This window comes from Rhagoletis pomonella, unplaced genomic scaffold (assembly GCF_013731165.1).
Source record: "Rhagoletis pomonella isolate Grant_MI unplaced genomic scaffold, Rhpom_1.0 Rhpom_scaffold_00002, whole genome shotgun sequence".
In the NCBI taxonomy this organism is placed as follows: Eukaryota; Metazoa; Arthropoda; class Insecta; order Diptera; family Tephritidae; genus Rhagoletis; species Rhagoletis pomonella.
Window position 1 is genome coordinate 9,866,572 of NW_023458556.1, and position 6,148 is coordinate 9,872,719.

A 6,148-nucleotide genomic window follows, 5' to 3' on the forward strand; every position below is an offset into this window, starting at 1 on the left:
TCGGGAGTACGTGTAACAGCGATGCCAACTTGCGGGGAATAATTCCTCGATTTGAGGGGAAATTGTCTCGCCACGGTGAATCGGGGAATGGGCTGCCTTTTTCGGGGAATTTTGACTATTTAATTTTAAATCATTAAAGAACTTACCCCTGAAGTTAAAAAAGCTTTTAACTCGAACAAATTATGAATGAGGATGTGTTTATTGTTGTATTGTAGTTTCTGAAGGTGTGCTAAAGGTACTTCTAAAATTTGAGCTCAAAAAGTTATTTTGATCAATATTTATTAACTAACTAATTTAACTATTAATTATTTATTAACGCGAACAGGTTTTTTAATTAAATTTTTTATTAGTCGTTTTGATGGTCTGTAGCAATGGTATGTGCGAAATTTCAAACATCTAGCTCAATAGTTGTGGAAAATAGGCGATATTTTTGACAAAGATGTATTTCAGGTGTGCGATTTGGTGAAAATAAAAAATCACGTTAAGGGACCCCTAAACGATCACCTGCCAAAAGCCCGGCCCGTGCCCATCTCAACTTAGAAGGCATTCGAGTATATAGCCTCTACCAAGTACCGAGTATTTTTTGTACTTCAAAACGGGTGGGTATCGAGTACAAAGTGCAAGTATTTACTTGTTTGCTAAATCAACTTAAATCAATTGAAAATATGTAGATCTGTGTTGTAGTGTTTGAAAAAAAAAACTAGGGTTAAAACTAACGAAAGTGGAGAACGAAAATCGTGTCGAATTAAATTGAGGAGGATGTGGAGCCTGCCTATGATTTGCGGAAGCGTCGTCTATAGATCATTTAGAAAACGAAGAATCAACCAAAAGTAAACAATGAGCTTTATTAACATCTTTACTTAACATCTCCTATTTCAGCACTTCCAAGTAACCCCATTTCAAAATAGAAGGATATGAAAGGGCATTATCAGCTCTTCATAAGCCTGGCTCTACTGTATGTCGTTATATTGTAAATGGGCATTGAATTAAAATTTCTTGTGTGAGTACTTTCGAGTACAAGTAGAATCGAGTATTTCCTAGCGATACTTTGAGTAGCATCGAGTATTCTCTTCGATACTTTTATTGAGTATAGGCATCGAGTACATGGTGGTATCGGACGAACATACTATGTATGTATGATGCACAGACCTCCGCGAACGACCACCGCCTCCCCCTTCCTGCTAAAATCGCGCTGTACCTACGCTGCAGAGTGATCACCAGTTATCAAGCTAAACAAGAGTCATGGGAAAACGAGAATAGGAGTATGAGCGTGCAGCGCCGCGAGCAGTGAGATGACGGCTCAAGAAGATTTTACTGACAAATACCTAAATACGTAAATGTGTATAATGTCAACTTACATATGTACGTACTAAAAACATTGTTATACATAGCTCCTATTGTTTTTCTGTTTTGCTGCTTTGCTGTTTACCTCTCCGCAATTCTCGTGACTAAGGTCATTGACTGCCAAAATTTTTGACTTTGTTTGTATACGACGTCCGCCACCAACCAGCGACTGGGCCATAAAAACTGGAATAGGCACATATTGACATACTAATTGTTTTTGCCATCGGCGTTGTCAGAGCGGCGCGGTTCTCATTGCCTTGCCTAAATTTGTTTTTAGAACAGAGCGAACATGTTTGGCAACTGCACTCTTTCAGAGCAAGTGCCTCAAGTGCGGGGAGGGCCAGCGCAGTCGTGCATTCTAATTTTCGAAACAAAGCCAAAAAATAAAAATAAAAAAATGGCAAGCTTGAGTTGGCGTTTGAAAGTTTTCAGTTTTCAGTTTTGGTTGAGTTGGTGGTTTGCATTTTTGACAATTACACTATTTCACTGGAATTTTCGGCTGCGATCCATTATTCTCGGAGTTGTTGTTGTTCATTAGCATTTCATACCCGAATTTCTAGCGTAACCGGATGCAAGGTTCAGTGCATTTTCGACTGCATCATTATTCTCCATGGCTGCTTAGCGCTTTACACGTATGTACGCACACTCATACATATTTTCGCAACTAAAAAAGAATTGCAAGAACAGCAAAAGCAAAAAAAAAGAGATTTCGTCGGGCGCAACCAACCCAAAACTTTGCTGAAAAATACATAAAATAAAATGAAAAAGTTGTGTAAATAATCGACGTCAACGGCTGGATCATTCCATTTACTAGAATCGCATTATCTGTGCATGCCTTTGTTTTGAAAATTTGCACTGCAATTCACCTCAGTCAAGTCAGCTATGTAAATACATATGTTTGTTGTTATTCATATGGTATGTAGGTATGTATGTATGTGTGACAGATCCCAATTGATGTTGTTAGAGCGGTGCGTCAATCGCACGCGTTTGTGTGTATGTATTTACATATGTATGTATGTCTGTCAGACATATGTATTTGTATGCACGTCTATAAATCGCTGTAGAATTCTAATTTTGTACCCCAACTTGTGCGCTCGCATCGACATTTTAGTCAACTTTACAGTTGTTGTTGCTATTGTTGGTGTAGTGCTGTTTGGTGTGTTTTATTAATTTAAATTGTTTGTTTTTGAGTTTTACGCTCTCTTTGTGTTTTATTCATTTGTGCAGTTGTTGTTCTGTGCGGCTTTGTGTATAGAATTTGAATATTTTTTGTTGCTTTGCGGTGATAAGTTTTTAATACGCCGTGCGTTATGCCGATTACCGAAGACTCCGTGGCGCAACGGTAGCGCGTCTGACTCCAGATCAGAAGGTTGCGTGTTCAAATCACGTCGGGGTCAATGTGGAAATATTTTTTTTTAATTTTTTTTTTTTAATTTCACTACATCTTATTCATATAATAATATGTAGCGCCTTAAAAGTATTTTTGTGCCTTTTGATATCCGTATTGCAATATTTCATTTATTTTATCAGTTTAACAAAATACAACTTTTCAAACAGTTGGAAACCCTCCTCATACATATTTCCGGCAGTAAAATTTCCTAAACCTCTTCATTTTGATACCCATATTTCAATATTCAAATTGAATATTCCTATATCCTATCAATTATGTAAATTAAGTTAAAATTTTCGAAGAGGTGGCAATCTTCAACAAAAATATTTTCGGCTAAACTTTTTAAACCGCTTTCTTTTGACAGCCACGCTGCAAAATTTACATACTCTATTTATTAACAACTTTCAAACAGGTGGCAACTCTCAAGTTTTTTTCTTTCTATATTTTAAGTTAGACCTCTAGCAATACCTCGGTGGAAAGTGCAGAAAGACAGACAAAAATTGTTGATTTGGCTTCTGTTGCTCTTATAAAGACCCCTATATTAGATTCTTTCTGTAATATCTATTATTTTAATAATAGCACATAGGCTACAATTGTATCCAAACGGCAACACTAACAGTAAACTTTTTTTTTACTCCGAGTTCCCTGCCGGATTTTTGTTGGCTTTTCATCATTGCTCATTTTCTCGTCATAGGTATATTTAAATTCAGAAGAAAGGTGATAACCTGCATAAAGTATTTTTCTCCAGCATTTTTTCCAAGGTTTGATTAAAAGTCGAATAAAGTTTGAATTCAACTAAACTACTAATTCACAATTTGGGTAAGTAAATATTAGGTACTAAGCTACGAAAAAATTCCATTACTTAAATTTTCCGAGAAAATTCGTTATTAATTTTCCTTAACGTGACCGCGTATTAATAGCGTTAACTTCGAATTTCCATAAGTCTTTCTTATGTCTTTAGCGGTATTTTTAACAATTTTTTTAAGTAAAAATTTTATTTGAAATTATGTAATTTTTAACAATTTTCAAGAACAAAAAATCTAAAATACGCATGTCATCACATCTCTCTTAAACAGGCTTGCGAAGGTTTTCCCCTTAAAAATCTAAAAGGCAATTTGGGTAGGTATTATGCGGGGACTTAGCTACGAAAAAATGTATAAAGAAATTCCATCACGCGAATTTTCCTCAAAATTACTTTTTTATTTCTTCTTTCTAATTTACTTATAGCCTTATTTATATAAAATAAAGTAGGTTTAAAGAGCTTTATAAATTGACGTTTTCATAAATTTTTCAATTTATAAACCTTTTATAAATGTAGATGTATTTTTTCATAATACGGTTGTTTTTTAAGTAACAATTTAATTTATTTTGGTTTTTTCATGAAAATTTTTAAAACTTACTTGTTTAATTGTTCTCAGTATTACTTTTGTTCTCAGTTGCTAGTGTATGTATTTCCATAAGTCCTTCTGATTTACTTGGTCTCTTTAGGGATATTTTTAACTACACTTACAGTTTACTTGTTGAGGAAAAATTTAATTACACGGAGTTTTTTTTGGCTTTTCATGAATATGGTTAAAAGCCCTCAAATATGCATGCCAACAATAAAAATAATTGTCAATGTATTTAGTAAATATAAACAAAATGTAGCTGTAATCCAAATTGAACGTTTTTCTGAGAATGGGTTGGTTCTCCAATTTGAAGTCATCATCTCAAATTGAATTAAGAACTGGATCTCCACTTGACCTCCTACTCAAATATTTATTTGGAGCATTCACCAAAAAAAAACAAAAAATTCTGCATTAAATTTTGTAGTGAGAATGGACTGTCTGCCAAAGCTTGTGTTGTAAAGTATCTAGGAGCAATTTTGTCTTACGATGAACATAAGATAATGTTGACAGGTCTTTGGCTTAAAGAAGGGTCTGCCAACAACGTATGTACATATATACTGTGGATCTACACCTCTATGATCAGAGTACTAGAGAACAAGATAGACCTTTATCCAGCAAGATAGAGGCGCCATAAATGCATACATACATACATGTCATAAGACATACATATGTAAGTATGTACATTAGGGTGGCATACTGAAAAAACTTCAAAACTTAAAAAATATAGGGGTCAGTACGCGGGTTTAAAAATTGTATTTAAAAAGTTCTACAAAATTTTAACTTTAACTCAGCGTGGGGAAGAGTTTATATGAATAGGGTTCAATAATAAGTAAAATTTATTAGATCTAAAGTAAAAGATTTCTCAAATTTGTGGGATTTAAAAAAAATAAATTTTTTTAACCCTAAACATGTGTTTAAAATTTTGAAATTACGTACAGCTAAATAAGGGGTGACCCATACAAAATTGAAAAGTTGGTATTTTTAAGCGCCACCCTAATGTACATAGATGTGCCTCGACATACATACATAAAAGTTCTGAAATTCTTAACGTAAGCGCAACGATCTTCTGTGCCGAAAGTATCATTTGTATGGTTTCACTTCCTCTTCGCACGATCGTTCGTGCTTCGCTGCTTTAACGCTCCCATTTTTTACACCTATGTACTTGCAGAGCCCCTTTATCAAGTGGCAGGCCATTTTTAAGCGTGCATAAGTGTGAGTGACTTTTTTTTGGCAATTCACGGTGTGTCTGTACACTAGGGTGGTCCAAAACAAAGTTGAAAATGGAAAAAAAGAATACCCGCATTTTTTTGTTGAAACAAATATATATTTAGAACTGCCGCAAAGCCCATGAAGTTTTCCTTATATTTTATATGGGGGCAAGATACGTCTTCGTAGAAATGATATAGAATTCTTGAAAATCAATATTTTTCGATTGTTCTCTTCAGGAGACTTTCAATAATAGTATCTATAAATGATAGTTGGTATTAAAAAATTGTTAAATAAACAATCTGGTATTGTTATTGGAAGTCTCCCTAAGAGACTCTGTTTCTCTTTCGCATCGAAAAATATTGATTTTCAAGAATTCTATACCATTTCTACGAAAACGTGTCTTGCCCCTGTATAAAATACAAGGAAAACTTCACAGCCTTTGAGGCATTTCCAAATATGACATTTATAACTTTTTTCCCCCGCATGTATTTTTGGACCGCCCTACTGTACACACACAATTGCTATCTTTGCTTTCTCCGCTCGCTTCTTCTACTAAACAGTCTTCCTTGCTTAGACTCCTCACACCATGCAACACGACGCATGAGTAATTTGCTATTTGATACTTTTTAAGCGCTGCTGCTGCCCGCTGTCACATCTGGCTGCAGCTTTTCTCTCTGCTACATACCTTTGAATGCAAGACTTTTTCAGTTAAAAAAAAAAAAAAAAAATTTTTTCTGTTTGTGAGTTTGTGAGTGGAGTGGTGCATCATAGTGTTGGGTATTAGGTTCGCCATCGCGATTGGTTGTTCAGTTGTTGT

The 6,148-nt window shown here is 34.8% G+C and overlaps 1 non-coding gene across 1 annotated transcript; it reads left to right on the forward strand.

Moving 5' to 3' along the window:
- Positions 1-2,669: 2,669 nt before the first annotated feature.
- Trnaw-cca lies at positions 2,670-2,741 on the forward strand. Its single transcript has one exon. It is a non-coding gene; the product is annotated as a tRNA-Trp (tRNA).
- The last annotated feature ends 3,407 nt before the right edge of the window (positions 2,742-6,148 follow it).